The 19237-nt window shown below is 44.5% G+C and overlaps 1 protein-coding gene across 6 annotated transcripts in view; it reads right to left on the reverse strand.

Annotated features, from left to right (window-relative positions):
* The window catches only part of TIAM1 (TIAM Rac1 associated GEF 1), a 401703-nt gene that overhangs the window by 171745 nt on the left and 210721 nt on the right, over positions 1-19237 (reverse strand). For all 6 annotated transcript variants that reach the window (XM_058296149.1, XM_058296148.1, XM_058296153.1 and 3 more), the window contains one exon: positions 18001-18181. The gene's annotated coding sequence lies outside the window, so the exon portion shown is untranslated. The remainder of the gene's footprint in view (positions 1-18000; positions 18182-19237) is intronic.

The following is a 19237-nucleotide window of genomic DNA, read 5'->3' on the forward strand; positions in this document are numbered from 1 at the left end:
TTCGGACAAATGTTTCTACGCTTTGCATTTTAAATATACAAACTAATTTAGTCTTCCCCACAATCCTAGGAGAAGGATATTGTTATTATCAGGACCAAGTTACAGATGAAAAAACTTAGAAAAGAGTGTCTTGTCTAAGGAGTTAATGGCAGTGGGGGAGGTCACACTGATTCTGAGCCAGAGAAGATGGAGAAAGAGAAAAAGAGAAGAGTTTGAATATTGAGGAAAATCAGGAAACCCGTCAACAGAAAGATTTAAGCTTCTTTGCATTACAGGTATCCTGAGAACAACTGTGGTCGGCTGATGATTTGGGGTAGTAGGACCATCAGACTCTTTAACCCCACTTATAAGAAAGAAAAATGGCCAGAATAGTAAAAAGCTTGTCACAAAAAGAAAGCATGCATTACTTAAATTGCTCCCACTGCCCTAAATACATAGTAAAATAAGCAAAACAGACATTGATTTTTCTCCAGCTGGGATCCATACTTTTCATCTCAACCCACTATACAATCACAGAGACATACAGCCAGGTTTATTTTCCATTCTATTCTGTTGCATTTTTTTAGTAATGCCGGACCCAACCCAGCATTTGAATGACCCCCAAAGAGTCTCAACCCTCCCTCTGAAAAACACTGCCCTAGATGGAAACGACAATTTTGCACCTGGAACACTTTGTACTTTAAAACCTTATGCTTGAGTTACCACGACACGCAGCTACCCGATCAGTCGAAGACGGCAGAAGTGGAGGAGACCCTAGAGCAGGGGTTCTTAACCAAGAGTTCGCAAAAGATTTCAGGGGCTGTGTGGGCTTGAATTTGAAAAAAAAAAATCAACTTATTATCTTTATTTTCTCTGACCTCTAACTGAAATCTAGCATTTCCTTCACTCATGAACGTATGCAATAAATTACAGTAAGTATTCATTTCGTATCACATTACAGTTGTTGCCTACCTCAAAAAATCGCTTACACTCATCATACATTGAAATTACAGTTGTTAGACCCGGTGCTAGTTTAGTGTCATAAAACTATCTGCCACTACATTCTGAGAAGAGGTCTGTGGTTTTCACCTGACTGGCAAAAGGGTCCGTGGAACAAAAAAGGTTAAAAAACTCTGCCCTAAAGTGACTTCAGAGTCAGAAGAGTGCAGGGAATCATGGTGGTGAGCACAGAAGGCATTCCCATCAAGAGCACTGTAGCAGTTTGATATTATTGATGAATTCCAAAAAGAAATATTGGATTATGTTTGTAAACTGATCTTTTCCTCTGGGCATATTAGATTATATTGAATTCAGAGTTTTACTTGATCAAATAATCAGGTAAACCTCTTGTACCAGTAGGGCATTGATAAAAGACATGGCAAAGGACAGAGTTGAGGGATTTTGAGGTTGGAGTTTGATGCTGAAGTCTGAAGCTGGAGCCCCGGGAAGTAAGCTCATAGAAGAAAGAGAAGCCCCTGGAAGAAAGGAAACCTGAGCCCAGGAAGAAGCAAGCCCTGGGAAGATAGGAACCCTGAACCCAGACAGAAGCAAGACCCTGGAATAGAGGAACCCAGGAAGCCTGAACCGTGGCAGATGTCAGCAGCCATCTTGCTCCAACATGTGAAAATAGACTTTGGTGAGGGAAGTAACTTATACTTTATGGCCTGGTATCTGTAAGCTCCTATCCCAAATAAAAACCCTTTATAAAAACCAACCAATTTCTGGTATTTTGCATCAACGCCCCTTTGGCTGACTAATACAAGCACCATGGGTAATTCCACCACCACACAGTACGCCAGCCTCACGCACAACTTGATCTTGAAGGCACAGAGTACCATGTGTGAAACTGACCCCCAGAACGATCTCAATTTCCTTCACACTTGCTCCAAGCAAAATGAAATTATGTTTGCTCCAGACAAAGATTATTTCCTGTGATTCAGAATCCAACCGATAAGCCACTCTCTTGGATCCCTGAGTTATTCCTTAATTTAATGCCCCCCAAGACTAACACTATTAACCACGCCCAGTTGACCAGGCCTTGGAAATCACTTTAGAGCCCACTTGCCCCACCCAGTAAAGAATCCTTCTTAGAGACCCTTCTCTCTGATCACTTCGGGGTTTACAGCAACAGCTTGTGAGAAGTCCAACCCTGGCTTCCTTCTGACCTACAGTTTACTTTGTTGTCCTTGGAAAAGGCTTTTTCTTTAACCGAAACTAACAAAAATGCTTTTTTTAAAAACTTGCATAAGGTAGGGGTCACAGTGAATGCTAACCTTAGGAATTCTGCATAGCCTCTGGGTACAGATACAGCAAAAGATTCTTAACATAGGATTCCTGGGATCCTATACATATTTTACATTTTGTACCTTCTAGAATTGGGTGCAAATTATGTGCATACATAAGGCATATCTGAATGTGTTTACAGAGAGGTTCCATGGCTTTCACAAGCTTTTCAAATGACTGGGACGGAAAGAAGATATATATAATAGAGAGAAGGAGATCCACAAAGATGAATAGGTGTATTTACATATATATACATACACACACATATATTAATAAATATATATTCCATATTCATTTCGTGGGGGTAGTATAAACCTGGCGAGAAAACCACAAAAAAGCTTCTCTTACCTATAGCTTACATGTAAATAAAATGAACATGCCATGGCACAGGATCGTTCCAATCTAGACACCATGTAATCACATCACAAAACAAAGAATGGCTTGCTTTCATTTATTCTACAAAGTACCTACCTCCCAAGGATAATAAAATGTATTAAGATTGGGGTATTCAATTAGAAAGGAGGTAGGGGGTAAAGTAGAGGGTCCCTGATGTCCTTTGCAATTTTCTAGTACCATGATATTATGATTCTAAAATCTGCAAAATTGAAGATTATGACCTGTTTACTGTTTCACTCAGAGGACCTGACAGGCTGTAAAGAGAGAGCATGGCTTTAAAACAAAAATCATTTGCGTCATCACTGCTTGTTCCTGATAGACAGTTAAGATATTTGAATGAAAGGTTCACACTAATTTTGACAACAGTGACATGTAGCCACCATCAGGTGAAAGTTGAGGGAGGGGGGGTCCATTTTTCATAATGGAGAGCATTTTATGGGGTAAACAAAGAATCACATCTCCATTTAAAAGTCCACGGAAACGCAAATGCCACGGTCTTCTGTTTATTCTGGTTGGGTCACAATCCTGTCACTGAAAACGATTTAATCAAGACTCTGAGTAGTTGAATTTTCATCAGATCATAGCTGTTAAAATAATTGTGTTTCTGAACTAAGGTAGCATTAAGCTTGATGGAATATGTGTCCCCTGTCCCCCCCACCTGATGTTTCCTTCCACGGGAAGGATCCTCAACTGTAATACATTCCTGGTCTCTCCACCCCCTGAGGCACGCCTAGCTCAACCTCCTGACTTTGGGATTTTTCAGGCCAGCAGTGAACACAAAATCTAACCAGTTCCTCATCGGGCTGTAGGTCACTGCAGAGGCAGATCTCCCCGATGGAGGAAACAAGCTGTCGTCCAGTACTGTGTCTGCAGAGGTAGGTGTGTCCATGGAACCCTAACCATCAAGCATCGTCAAGAAACCTACTGATGGCGTTTCTCTGAGCCATATCCTCCAATCCTGTATTTATCAGTTTTTTTAAAAACTGATCTTTTCATTTCCATCTGCTGACTCTCTCAATCGATCCAGAACTTAGGGAAGGAATTGAGCTCCTCAAATTCCAACAAGGCCTGTCCCATCCATAATCTTGACTTCAAGTGGGTTGACGGCACTTTATTAAAATACTCTGCTTAACTCATTCGTTATTTTCCAAATTTAGGACAGACTCCCTGTCTTGAACAGCCATCTATACTACTTATTCATATTCTCGTGCAGCCACATCCCAGCAGAGAACTTCTTTGAAACCAAAACACGTATCCATTCACCCTGCTCAGAAAGAAGCCACAGAACTAATGGCGGGGCGAATGGTAAGGCTCACGGTGGCGTTAAACAGGAGTTTGAGGAGTTTGGCCCATTAGGGCTCCCATACCAGGTTTTCTCAGTGAGAATACTTTGTTCTACTGTCCAAAGTGAATTTCCACAACACTGAATATTCAAATGGGAGCATTGTTATGCACTCTACAGATGAAAATTCAGAATGAATTATCAGTGGTTGGGGGTTGTCCATTTCTGTTCCCTTCACAGAAATAGGTCATCAAGAGGCTTCACCCTGAGGAAACAGAGGAGTCTATGGACCCACACCCAAGATTCTGGGCCCTGCTTAGATTTTCTATTCACAACTCTGACTAGAAAACCCTACCCGTTTTGTCATGGTATAGTCAACCAAATTTAATACTTGGGAAATAAATCTTTTGGTTCTTGGGCCAGGAGAAGAAAAAAAAAAAAAGAGTTCTATAATTAAATCTCATTGACCTTATTTTGTCATTATCGTGACAATGTTACTTGAAAGAAAATAAATTGGATTCAGCCTGTTTCTCATTCAGAACATTTTCCTCTGTGTCTTGAAATTACAAGATGGCCTCCTGAGGTTTGACCTAAGCCCTCTGTGGCAACACGATTCTGCCTCACTTTCTCCTCACAGGGCTTCACGTCATGAAGGAACACATAAGCAAATCATTTGATAGGGAGATGAATTGATAAATAAGAATAACACATGTCCAAAAGTAGCTCAATTATGTACATTTTATACTTCCAAATATAATTAGTCAATAAAAATATCATTGACATTTAAAAAAAAAAACAAAACTGGGTGGCTTTGGCCAACTTGCTGAGTCAGGGGCCTCTAGGCCGCTGGGGCCCAGGAAAGAGCAGTTGGGATCCGTGATGTGGGAGCTCACAGGCCAATCTCGGCTCTACAGAGACTAGAATGTGATGGTGGGCGAGACATTTAACTCTCAGAGCCTCAGAAGAGGGAGAGAATGACTTCAGGCGTTATTGTGGATATCCATGGAGGTATGCACGAATGTTCAGGGCAATGACAGGCCAGAGGAAACTCAGTTAAGTATTAGCTGGCCTGCACCTCTTCCTTGGACTGCAGTCTTCTCCACATGATTTCAGGTCAGTCAAAATGGGGCTCTCTTAGAGTGTTGTGTTCTCCATGCTTTACTGTACATGTGAAATATTTCATATATACATTTAAGGAAGTTAAAACTATCACCAATGTGATGCATAAAAAGTCAAGTTGGTGGAATTAAGCACAGGGAAACATTAGCCCTCCCTGACATCCTTCAAAAGACAACTTAGCAGGAAGGAAAAAAAGTCTAGAAAGAAGAAATACGCCAAAAGTTAACAGAGGCTATCTCGAGATGCAGGTTAAGGTGGGTTTCCATAGTCTTCTTTTCGTTTATCTGTGTTTTCTAATTTTTCGACAAAGAATGTGTATAACCATTTTAAAATATTACATCCAAAAAAGAATGAAAAGGCTAGCTCAGAGTCTAACTTTTCTCCAAAGGCTTCCTTTCTCCTTTTACGCCTTGCCCACTGGAGTTTATCACTCCTGCTCTTCACTGGCTGAAGTTGTACTACCGTAGACCGCCTCTTCCACCAGCTACTCACGATAGCCCTGTGAGTGCGGGTACCATTTTCCCCACCCTCGGGAACTGAAGTGCCATTGGCGTCTGTCACTTTCCCACACACACAGCCTGGCTCCCGGCCCCACCGCCTTCAGCTGGACACTCTGCCCCCTCCTGTATGTATTTCCACTGTTGCCACTGTCTTTCTCTCTGTCTTTAAACAGTGACTTTCCTGTCACTTCTGCCAGGAGGCAAAGGCTGTAACTTATCAATCTCCATCACAAATAGCCATCCTGGAGCAGGTTCTCTGTATGTTCCCAGATTTGAGTCATTGCTTACTTATTTGTGCATGCCACACGCATGCCTTTATTTCGAGTTCCATAGGTGTGGCAGGCAGTCACGGAGCCAGAGTGGGCCCACTTCACGGTTCACCCAAACAGCTCAGGCGCGATCCCCTCGGCCATGAAGCAAGGAGCCAAACTCCTGTTCAGGGAAGTTGGGATTCCCTGGTGAACTTGATGGTAGCGCATTATGTACACTTCTGGCCCTCACAGCCAAAGTGAAGAGAGACAAGAAAATTCACAAAGATGCCATGGACAAGAGGTGCCACAGACACACCAGGACAGGAGACAGAAAACAAAGGCCAGTGGTTTGAAATCACATGACGGAAATCACATGTCCATCTCCTGCAGCCGATGGAGAGGAGACTTTCAAGTCCACAGGAGGAGACCCAGTCTGAGAAGTCCCATACCAATGTGAAAAGTGTGAAATACTATGAGGGTTTATTTAGTAAGAAAGGGCATAGGAAGAGGTCTAAAACTCCAATAATACTCATCTGTCTCCTGCTTACAGGCAGCGGTGACGACTGTGATGACTATAACGACAGCAATAGCCACTGACATTTTGAGCAACTACTGTATACGTCGGCACTGATGCCAATGCTTGACTCCTCTTAAAGTTCTCAAAGGAAGGTACTTAACCCCACTTATAAATTTTATTTATTTAGTTTTTATTTATTTCTCTCCCCTCCCCCCCGTTGTCTGCTCTCTGTGTCCATTAGCTGTGTGTTCATCTGTGTCCGCCTCTATTCTTGTCAGGCGGCGCCGGCAATCCGCGTTTCTTTTGTTTCATCATCTTGTTGTGTCAGCTCTCCATGTGTGAGGCGCCACTCCTGGGCGGGCTACATTTTTTCTTTTTGCGTGGGGTGGCTCTCCTTACAGGTGCACTCCTTGTGCGTGGGGCACCTCTAATGCAGGGCACCCCTGCGTGGCATGACACTCCTTGTATGTGGCAGCACTGCGCTTGGGCCAGCTCACCACACAGGCCAGGAGGTCCTGGAGATCAAACCCTGGACCTCCTATATGGTAGGCAGACGCTCTATTAGCTGAGCCACGTCCACTTCCCCACTTTTAAATGAAGAAATCGAAGCACAGAGGAGTTAAGTGACTTGCCCAAGGTCATACAGCTAGTAACTAGTGACACTGGGACTTTGAGTCGCAGTGTGCTGCTCTTCACCATCTCTTCTGCTGCCTCCACCTTTCAGAGAGCCTCAAGACTATCTCAGAATTCTAGAATTCCATCTACAAGGTTCTGGCATTGCCACCAGCAAAAGGATTAGCTGTTCAACTTCAAAGAGTGGCTTTCATGCTAGAGACAGAGAATCAGGCTTGTTTTGTCTTCCAAATACTAAGGTGATTTTCTAAATCATTTCTTTCCTCCAATTATTTACCTATTTAAGGAACTTTCCATGATTATCCTTGGCCAACTAAGACTCCCACAGAACAAGGAAATGATGAATAACTATTCCACAACTGCATAGTAAAAGCAGACGATCCTTCCACTGTAGTTCCACCAAGATAAACAAAGAGCACACTAACACTGAAAGAATTAAATGAGAGTAATGCAGTATATTTTACAGATTAACCTGATTAGGTAAGGATCATGGAGGGATACATTCTCCTAGGCTGTGCTTTTAAAATTTACTCAGAAGGTTTTCACCTAAAATAAAACTCACCTTTCACTGAAGAAACACAGATAGCTTTTACCTTTTAAGTCAAGAAGATGGAAAGAAACCAGGAATTGGTGGGCTCCTTACATAGACTGAGGAGTTACATGGTGTGGGCATTCAAAGAACCCAAGCTTTTCAGTATTTTGTATTTTTGTTATTTAGTTCTGCACATGATCTGTGAACAAAGGCAATATTATATTCCAAAACTATTAAAACTCTTGTTACTGGACTGTATGAATTTTTTTAAATAGAGCCAAGGACTTTCTATTTAAAATCAAAGCAGCCCATCCTTCTGCAAGCCACCTGTGTATCTCATACCCCCTGGGCCCGGCTCAAAGCAGCCCACCGCACAGTCCCCCAAATGGCCGTGGCTGGGTGCATAAACACCCTGATCCCAGGGGATGCAGTTAGCATCCCTCCCACAGGTGAGCAGCTGGACTCCCCATCTGTTCCTGACATGACCATTTTCTAATCTGGGTTTTTTGCTCTGTTCCGTTTTTCTTCTGGGTGAAAGCAATGCCTTCTTTTATCAGGAATGAGCTCAGGCAACTTCAGTTCCTTCCTCTGGAGCAGAACCTGGTGCTCTGCTGTCGTCTTTTTCCAACTCACTGTTTGGAGGGGGCTGCTCAGGTGAAGGGGCTGTCCAGGGCCCCTCGGTGAGAACTGCCCAATACCAGCTTGGAAAGCAGCTGAGGGGAAAGGGGGATTCCTGCACCCTATCTACACCCAAGACCAAAAAGATGGGAGGAACACCAAACAGCCCTACCAGGCAACTCTACAACTCCTTCGCTCAGCAGGAGAGACCCCTGTTAATCCACATCAAGTCCCTAGGAGCCCATGACCTGGAAAGGAAGAAGCCCGGGGAAGTGACAATACTGAAAGGCCAGGGCCAAGTTCCCAGCCACTCAGGACAGGCCCAGCTCAGTGCACACGTGCATGATAATGTACTTCCCACCAGGTTATACCTGTGAAGTATTTAAGGTGCTGATGAAAAGGTCTTCACAAAATGCAAAAGGCTTGTTACCCAGAGGCTGTCCCTCTGTCCCCTTTGCAGTGGTGATTAAAGCCACTGCCCTCCATCCTTCCCTGCCTTCCAGTAATGGGAAGCTGAATTAATGTGCACTTGGGGTTTTAAGATCTCCAGATGAAAAGGAGACCAGATGTGAAAGTTATTATTTTCTTCAAAGAACACTGGTGAACTAACATCTGCGGAAAAGTTTACCACATGTCACTTAAATTGGGCTCAGAAGAGTCAAACGTCAAACAACTCAGGTTTGTATTTTTGAAAGGTTCAGAGACATACAAAACATATCCAGGCCATGATTTAATATGTGGCTCCATTTAGAAGGTAATACACATGACAAATGGTTCATTCCTTTTCCTTCAGAACTAAAAGCTCCAGATAAGCAGCCTGAACCAAAAAGGGAAGTGTTCAATGGAAAGGAGAGCTAAATTCTGATTAAAGACAAGACAGGGGCTCAAAGAGGCAAAATATAACTAAATATTAGGAGGAGGATTTTTCTGCTCTGAAGGTAAATGAAATATTGGGCTGTAGAGAATCCTAAATTACCTTCAAGCATTCTTCGGGAACTCTTGAAGTCATTATAAAACCTATCAGCTTGCATCATGAAAGACCATTTTCTCACCAACTATAAAGAAAAGAGGTTTGTGCCTAGAAAAGTTGAAAAAAATCTTATTAATAAAGACTCAAGAGCACCAGAGGGATCTGGTGCATGTGCTCAATAACAAAGCCTAATCATCGCTCAGATACAATGACTACTGGATGCAGATGTCAAAATGAGGAAGCTGCTTAGCCTACTCTCGACATAGCATTCAGAGTTGATCATATTGAGGCCGAACTCAGATCACGTCTCCCTTCTGCCCACAATCCTCAAAAGGCTTTGCATCCCACCAAAACTCCTACCTGATCCTCCTCTGACCCCCTCTCTTCACTCAAGTCCAAGTGGAGCCTCCATGCTAGGTTCCAATATGGCAGGCGCAACCCTCTGCCTAGAAGGCTCCTCATTTAGTTGTCAGAAAGGCTAACCTCTTCTACCCCCCTGCCCTCTTTCCTCCACTGTCATTCATGAATGGGCCCTTCCTAACATCCTATTCACAAGTTCAAGCTATGAACGCTTTCTCGGCTCCTTACTCGCTTCGTTGCTCTCCATAGCAAGCAGCACCTTCCAGCATACTATCCATTTAAACCATTTACTTCTTGCCTGCTTTCCCTTAGTGCACGTCAGTTATGTACGGGAAGGGATTCCTCTTGGCCTCGTTCACTACTCTATACCTCGCTCACTACTGTATCAACTGGAATTGAGCCTGGCACAAAGTGGAGCAATCCATAAAAATTTTCTCAAGAAATAAGTGATGACTTCCAGAAGCTGAAAGAGAACCCTTAAAGAGAAACACTCCACAATTACTCAGTTCCAGGACTAATGTGCCCTGTGCACACAGCTCCCTTAAGAATTCCTCAAGGGAAGGGTGACAGGATCAAGGCTGGCTGCGATCATTTCTAGTCCTCAAGCCAAACCTTTGAACACTATCAAAGCTCAACCCATGACCCAGTAATCCCCAGTACAGGAAAGCCTAGTGAATGGGGAATCTACCACACAACCGGCACACCAAAAAGGGCAATTCTTGTTCTTGGTATGAACAGCAATGGCAGGACACATGATCAGAAAGAAGAAACCAGAATCCTGAAATCAATGCTTTAGAAGCTGTGAAGTCACCAGGTAAAATCCCAGTTCCTACCAACTGAACACCAGAGCCTCATGCTGAACAACGTCTTGTCTTGTGCTGCCTACAGACATGTGCAAACAGGGAGGTTGCAGAGGAGCAGAGCAGTAATGTGGGTCAAGAGACATTACGCTGGCTACCTGTGAAGAGCTTTCAGGGCAGGTCAGCTCAACTTCGGTATGCATGCTGTTTTTTGTGTTTTTTGTGTGTGTATGTGTGTGTGAGAGAGAGAGAGATACCAGGACAGACCGGGTTTGAACCTTGAACCTCGTATGTAGGAAGCCGGTACTCAACCCACATAGGCTCCCTGAGTTGGTTATTTCATTCATTTGCTTGTTGTTTGTTTTTAGGAGGCTCCAGGAACTGAACCCGTGACACCCCATGTGGGAAGCAGGCACTCAACCACCTGAGCCACATCCACTCCCCTGGTGTGTATGTTTTTAACAGCATCTTAGGGGAGGCAAGAACCCTAAGAGACAGTTGAAGACAAAATCGGCTTCATTCTCTCCAGGGAAGTGCCTCTTTCTAAGAATCTTTTTGAGGAATTGGCAAAGGAGTCTGGTTTTAGTTTTTTACACACATGAATCCATTTTTAACATTATGGTTTCTTTAAGCAGTTCAAATGGATTTGTAACCTCTGAAACATCAAATAGGTTTTGAGTATTTTATTTGGTCCCTACTAATAAAACTTGTCTGTGGGGCGTTGTTGCCAATTCCATTCCACTCTTAACCTATTCTTCCCAACTGGCACCACTAGCTGTGAGCTCGCTGAGGGGGCCCAATGTATCTGCCATATATTCTAGTTGAATTCCATGACCCTCTTGCTGGGAGAGGCACACAGCAGGTGCTGAAAAACTGTTGATGGAAGAATGTATTTCAAACATTCAACCAAGTGTGATTGTGACAAATTTTAATACAAAGAAGCAGAATTCCTAGACCCAGGTCTAGAATTGAATTAGGAAAGTAGCCATGCATTCTGCCAATTAAGAGTCAAAATCCACATGCTAATCCTTAAACAAAATCACACACAAAAAAATGCATACATTTCAAGTCAGATAGACCTATCTCCTGGAAAGGGATAAGATGCCTTCACAAAACAGACTGCAGGTTCTCAGGCAAAAACTGCTTAAAAAGATGATCACTCACAACAACTCTCATGGAAAACTTGAGGAAAAGTGATGTCCAGTAGCCCAAAAGTGTCTTAAGACACGACATACTGAAAGAAGCCATTTCTCAACAATCTCTAAAATCGAAACGCATTCATGGTATGAAAAACCCCACATTACCGTGCACCTTGGGACTGGGAACCCTCCAGTAAGCCATAAGAGCTTTAAAACTTCAATCAAATCAAAAGGCATTTTAGAAGGCCTTCAATTTTTCAATGCTTTCTTTCCTACTCAAGATTGACATGCTGCAGATGGCTTTCCCACGTCTTGTATGTATGCCTGGGCATCCAAGCCTACCCCCATTTGTGAGAAAAAAGTTCCAGTGAGTAAGTAGAAAGGGGTCACAACTTTGAATCCCTGAAAAGACTGAAGTTCTCACCTGTACCATTTCATTCTGATTTCCAATTACAGAAATAAAAGGTAACCAATCAGAGTTTAAATGCCAAGTTGATGTGCTCTTAAGAAGAGGAAAATATTTAACATTCATATCTGCTTTATACTTTCTTTTAGCTATAACACCCCTACAAAATAATAGCCTCCTGTATAATGTATGCAACCACTGAGAAAAAGCTGTATGCGCTCCTAAATTCCTTTCATTCTGCTAGCAACAAAATGGTGTATTTGCCCACTTTCTTTAATTTTGCTACAGCTGAAAATTACTTCCAGATCACAACCAGAAGATGAAAAATTTTTAGATATAACACCAACATATAAAATCTAGCCACTGTACTTAGATCTGAAACAACACTTAAATAATATAGTGCTATCAACTAAAAGTTGAATTTTGACACAAATTATCCCTATTACAGGCTTTGCCTGTAGAGGGAGACTCCTATACCTCATAAGGATGCTGAGAATAGAATTTCCTGAGCAAACTGGCTTGTCTAAGGGCAAGGAGCTATGGAAGAGCTCAGGAGAATTTGGGTCTCGACTTCTAGCCCGAAAGGCTCTCTATCTCCTATTTGATTAAATAAGGACTGACTGGCAAATAAAGATAATAATTTTGTTTAAACATCAATGACGGAGCTTACCATCACTACCCTCACACCTCATTAAAAAACAAACAAAGCAAAACGAAACAAAAACAAAAACAGAAAACACCACCACTCACCAAAGGAGAAAAATCACTGGCTGATTGCCCTAACCTAGGGGAGTTTCTAGCTCCACTTAACACTTTTCAAGCACTGAAGAACCCAGAGAAAACTTTCAAACCACTACCAAGGAAGTGAGTAATAAAACTCCCACTCATATTCATGCTATTTATATGATAATCAAAATTAACCTCAATGACCTAAAAAGTCTGCTGGTCACATCTATTCATGACTAAATGGCTCATCAATCATCCACACAAACTAGAAACCTCTAAACACTGAGAAAAGTGAAGCAGAAACTTTTAAGAACTCACATTGGGTTAGTTGCCACTGGCTTTTAAATAGGAACAAATGCCTCGCTGCCCTGGTTACTCTCCCATAGGGGTCAGGGGTTCTGGGCTACCCAGGCAACCAGCCGCCAAGGTTAGCAGTAGTTTGATGCTCAGGCTGCAGGGCCGCCCGCCTGAATCCTGCTGTGCACTAGCTTTACTTCTCCCTGCCTCAGTTTCCTCAGTACAACTGGGGCAATTATATCTCACTGGATTACAGTAAAGACTAAGTGTGTTAATACATTTCGAACTGTGCCAGATAGAGCCGATGCTCTCAATAAACAGCAGAAATGATAAAACTTTTATTAATAAGTTTCCCGCCCCTTTAGACATCACCACCATTGAATGGCTGATGTCCTGACCCTTTAATTTCCCCAATCTGCTAGTTTATACTCCTCATCTGATCCCATATTAACTCTCCCTGGCACTCTATTTTCTTTACCAACTAGACTGTAAGCTCTTTGAGGGCAAGATCAGTAGGTCACACCTCATAGACTGCCCCCCAAGGACACTAATACAGAAGCATATTTCAGCTGCCCACTGAAATATCTATTGAAAGAATGAATGAATGAGCTCACTCCCCATCCTCCCCCTTAAAAAAAAATCAATGTGACCGCAGTAACTAGCTGTCATCTGTTAACTTGAATACATCCCCTTTTTTAGTGTATTGGGACTTCTGAATATACATAGGAAAATAAATAGCAGCAGTTACTATCCAGAGGTTAGACTAGGAAGAGCTTTCCATTGATCCCTGCAGCTTCAGACTTCGCCACTTTGATAATTCCATGCTTAGTTTGCATGTGGGTGCTTGTCATTACCTCCAGTTTGCCTTAAAGCTAAAACATTAAAAACCAGTTTATTTTCACAGACTGTCAACTCTTGATTTTTCTTTCAGGAACATGTATATTGTCTCATCCCCTTCCTGTCCGGGTGCTGTACTTTATTCTCTTACTCCTTAAAGCTTTCAGTCCCATTAGACAGACGGATGCTGTTCAACCAGCAAACAGCCCCCCTGGATAAGCACACCCACTGCTCTATCTTGACTCTCGGGATTTCAGGGACCCTCACCTGAGCATCTGGTGAAAATAACCCAGGTTTCTGGAATGAAATTTTCTTTTCCAGCTCTGAACGTGATTATCTGGAGCCCCATCTCTCATTCCCCTAATAAAACCCAACTCCAGCGAGGATCAATTAGGAACAGAAAGAACAGGCTGTGTGCTGAGCCCGTTCTGCCCAGGCTAAGCCATGTACGGAAATCTGACCCCACGACTGGCCCAGCCTGCACGTGTACCAGGGTGCCCAGCTTTTCTGGAGGTAAGCTTTTGTTTACCCACTGGCAAGTGGGTATTTCCCAGTTAGCCACTCCTCCCATGGAGACTGTCTGCAACCATCTCTACCCCCTACCCAGGCAACCAAATGTGACATCAAAGGAGCCCTGGAGCGGCCATCTGTCCCTGCCACACCGGTGTTTATGCAGTGTGGGCAGGAGAGGGACAGGACGGGGAATGGCTCCAGGGCAGCCTGCAGCGTGAGACCCAAGGCAGCAGCACCCCGGCCGAATGTGACAGAAACACAAGAAACGTACACGAGAAAAGCCTCAGTTGGGGAATGGAGGATAAAACTGCAGTTTTCCTGAGGTTGTTCAAAGAACCAGCTTGGCTGGGTAAGCCAATGGATAAGCATCTAAAGCTAAAATTAAAAATTCAATAAAACCGTGAACAAACTTAACAAAGAATGTGAAATTTCCAAAGAAATGTTCATAAAAAAACAAAAATACACAAAAAAGTAATACAGTCGGATCCCCAGGTTTATAGTTTTTTCACATGTTATCTTCCCCCAATACCAAGCGCAGGATTTCAGAAATATTTACTTCAACAAATTCAAGAACAGTGAAGTGCTAAGAGAAATCGGCTTCAGTGGGAAAGGTATAGATCAGAAATGAACCCAAGATTCTAAGAATTCTAAGAATCAATATAAACATTAGACATTGTTGTCTAAATACCCCTGTTTATATCCAGCAGTGAAGGTCCAGACAACATGGGAACAGTCACGGGTTTGGAAGTCAGAGTTCAAATTCAGAGTCGCCATCACCGTGGAGAGAATTTAATCCTAGGCTTCATCCACTAGACTTGGAGATAAGAAAATGCCCATCATAGAGCTGTGAGGCTCAATCTTGTACTCTATTAGGAGAATGTTAGGCACATAATGGGTGCTTAATGTATACTGGTCTCCCTTCCTTTCCATCTTCCCTTGCAGCCTAGCCCTGTTTCCACTTCCCACCAAGGGAGGAAGTCCCAGGAGGCTAAAGAAGAGGGGTTCCTGTAGCCTGTATGGGTGCATCCATGAAAACACAACACTACTCAGCTAAGAGAAGATGGATACCTCTGCCATCTTTCAAATATTAACAATTTCTGGGGAGGAAAAAAAAGATGCTTGACATGTTTCACCCACCATTTGCATGAAATGTGTTAAACCATTTCCTAAGCATTGGAAGAGAACCCACATTATTCATCACATAAATCTGCTTCAGTTCCCTGGGGGTGGGGAAGGAGGTGGGGGGGGGGGAGCCACTGAGCCTGAAGCCAAGAGATGATACATCCACTCTATGATTCAACGTGAACTGCTGCAGTGTGAAAACACACACCCGGGCTCACACAAACCTGGGCGTACAATTTTTTAGATCTGCCCCTCGCTTATTTTAGCTTTGCTCTTTCACCCCAACGTTTCCCTTTATTCCGAGAGCCCAGAAACATCCGTGGCATTTTTTTGAACAGCTCTGACCACGTTGAATTCAGCCACACAGATTCACACCACACTTATACGTGGTACGGGCCACAATCACAAACCTCGATTATTCGCAAACATGTTAGGGGAGAGAAGATAGAAAAGGCAACATCTGACAAATAAAGCTAGTTCTGAGAGTGAAAAACGGCAGTGGGCTATGCAGACAGGAAAAGTAGCGAGGAGGGGGTGGGCTTGAGTGGACTCTGAAGGAGAAGCAGAAAGTTGGTGGAAAGTCACGCTGAGTATAAACCCAGGGAGAGCAAATGCCCAGAGGTGAACTCGGTGGGGCAGGGGACGGCACCGAGGGCAGCCTGGCTAATCAGCCACTCCTCAAGCAAAGTCGACCAAACGCTGCGTGGCAGTCGCCACCATCCACGCTGAGGCGAAGAGGAAGAAAAACCACGAGCAGCCCTGCCTTGGAGGGACACACAGGAGCCAATGACTTAGACCACAGCCCAGTGCTGGGCTTCCCGGGTTCGAGTCCCAGCTCCCAGTCTTACATACGTCCGCCTGAGATGAGAATTCGTGTTTCAGTTATTTATTAGGAAGCGTTTCCAGAGCAAACCAGTTGAGGCGTGGAAGCCTGGGACTTGGAAGGGAAGGCAGCCACAGAGCTCTCTGGAGACAGGACAGGAGAAGAGTTCCGGGCTATCCCGGAATATGTGCGCTTAGGTGATTGTTAGCGCTGACTAAGGACTGCCCTGCGGGTACAGGGAATCCCTGGACACGTGGGGAAGTGGGATCCAGCCCCTGAGAGCAGCCCTTCAGCAGAGCAGGCAGGTGCAGGCTAGGCATGTGGGGGGAAGGGCACTGGGCAGGAGCCAACGCGTACGGCGGTGGGGGTGGGGGCCTGATCTGCAGAAAAGGTAAAGGAGATCCCAGGAACTGAGACAGAGAGCCAGGGTTCGTTGTTTTTATGATTATTTTATCCCTACTTTTTTTTTTTTAAAGGTGGTACCAGGGATGGAACCTGGGACTTCAAACATGCCAAGCAGGCACCCAGAGCACTGCTGTATTCCCTTTTAATTTTTTTTAACCCCCTAAAAAAAGGACATGACCCAAGCAGGACAACGCAGTGTGGTATGAGTACTGAAAGAGAGGTCTCTAGAAGCACCAGCGCACAGGCAGAGGAAGGAGGGCACGGGCTGCCGGCCCGGATGCAGGCGCAAAGGAGCACAGGTAGAACTGGAGAAACATGCCCCAGCACGATCCGCGTGGCGGGGCCCAGAATGCTAGACGGGAAACTTGAAGAGCAGCAAGGCTCTCTACCACGGTTAAGGAAACAGCTGCGGTTCTGCCTTGCCGTCCAGGCGGCAGGCTCCTATTGTGCTCAAATTCTGCAGCAGTGGACCAACACCTGGTAAACGCTCCATAATGCACCAGCATCCCGTGCTAACGAGGTTTGGGGGGGTGGTGTTCATGGGAGGAAGGTGAACTTGAAAAGCAGAGTAGCATCTCATGGAGGTAAAAAGCCCCCTTTGGGTCTGAATCATTCTAAAGTAATGATTTACTTTAGAATGAAGTAAACGGAGACCGCAGCAGGGCTGGAGGAGATGTCACTGTCCCCATTTGACACACAGGAGAGTGAAGTGCTCACAGCCCTTTCTGCTGGACTGCCCCAGAAGAGCCTTGTGCCATGCGCAGGGGTAGGAAGGCATCTTTACAGTGTATTTCTTCCCTCTGGGCAACTATCAGTCCTTTGGTTTTGCCACTTGATCCTTTCGGAAGAAAGCAAAGCACCTACTATCCCTTGAATGCCTCCAACGTGTCCCCAGCTCTGAGGCCCAGGTGAAATCGCCCGCTTCGGCCACGCCCCACTTTGCAGTTTAGATGAAGGCTCATCCTCTCTTGTCACAAGTTCCCTGGTCTCAGGTCCCAAAGTCCCAGGAAAGGCACACTCTGATACCGAGCTGATCCCCCTGCAGTCCAAACCTGTTCCTTCCTCCCCATCTCCAGTATCATGGGGATGTCAAAAGGAAGAAGCTAGGAGAAAAACTACCCTGGGAAATACCCAAAACAGTATATGCCTAGAAGCCCCGGGATTCTCAAGGGGTAAGGAAATAACACCAGCCAGTGAGTCATGGTTCACAGGGGGCTGCCCCTGGGACAGGTCTTCATCAAGCCCCAAAGGCTGGCTTCTCCATGGTAACAACACCCAATAAGAAGGGAACCCTAACCATCGGGAGGTTCCCAGGAAGCCAACAGCACAGCCTCAGATAGTGGGACAGCCCGCAGCCCCTCTTCCAGCCAGACCAACAGTCACAATGAACTCGCCGTTGTCCCAGAGCAGACCAGATTCGGGCTGGATCACAAAACAAATCAGGACCTGAAAAGCTTAAATTCTCCAGCCCGCCACAAATGCCATTACTTACCCCATCCCAAACAGAAAAGGCTTTCGCAAAATCTCCAAACATGTCATCCATCCGCAGGGGCTGCTCACATCCTAGGCGAGTCACTCGGATTCAGATGCCACCCCCTGTGGGACCAACCAACCTCCTCCTTCTCCTGGCTCTAGGCTCTCGAAAGGTGGGCCTCAGTCAACAGTGGTCCGACCTATGAGAAGAGACGTAAGAAAATAATGGGTTTGCACTGATTTTTTATATATACCTCTAGAGGTTACAAGAGCATCCTTGGAAATATGAGCTAATACAGGAAACACACAATAAATGTCAGCAATTAGTGTTTCAATAATCAAGACTATTTAACCAGGACTTTATTCAGTTATGGCGGTGTAGAAAGCCCCTTGGCAATGGTCATTCTTGTCCATGGAAATCTCATATGGAGAGGAGCAGATGTGACTCCAAACAAAAAAACCAATTCAGGAGAGCCAGTGGGGCTCGGTGGCTGAGCACCTGCTTCCCACATGAGGTCCCAGTTCAATCCCCAGCCCAGATAAATAAACAAATAAGAACTTCTTTTAAAAATCTCATAGAAATCAGAGTTCTCAAACATTGGAGCACATGATACCACACACACCTCCATGATTCAGTGCAAGAGCTCACAAATCACACCCAACCACTTAGACAAACTTTTCAAAAGTGATGCCCTCTCCCCGCAGTGAGTAGTCTCTCCCAGTTTCACCAGTGAATGCCATGCCAATAGAACATGCACGTTTCAAGCAACAGTATCAAAATTAACCAGAGAGGTGAGCTTGCGAAAAGCTGGTGAAAACTACCCCTCCTCCTCCTACATTCTCCAAAAACACGAAGTGGAACAACAGGGCGTCACCAGCGCTGTCACTCGGCCCACTGGGCCACAGAGGCCATGTCAGACCAAGTGTGGCTAGCCAATCGACTTTTTCAAAATAACCCCACACCTGAGGATGACTGACTACTCAACCTGTAAACCCAGACTCACCCCTTGGGCAAAGCAGCAAATGACATCAGCACAGCCCCATAAAGTAAAAGGAAGCCTTGGCCCAGCTCACAATCCCTTCCTACTCCCAGTTCGGCCCCTTGCAATACTCCATGCATATAGATAGATATTCTAGCTGATCATGCCATATATTCCTCAGGACTTACTCAACTGATAAACCCCGGAGAGCAAATGGCTTAGGGTTGGGCAACTTCAATTATGCCATATTCCTTTGTGGAAGAATATCAACCAGCC

This window comes from Dasypus novemcinctus, chromosome 4, assembly GCF_030445035.2.
Source record: "Dasypus novemcinctus isolate mDasNov1 chromosome 4, mDasNov1.1.hap2, whole genome shotgun sequence".
Lineage (NCBI taxonomy): Eukaryota > Metazoa > Chordata > Mammalia > Cingulata > Dasypodidae > Dasypus > Dasypus novemcinctus.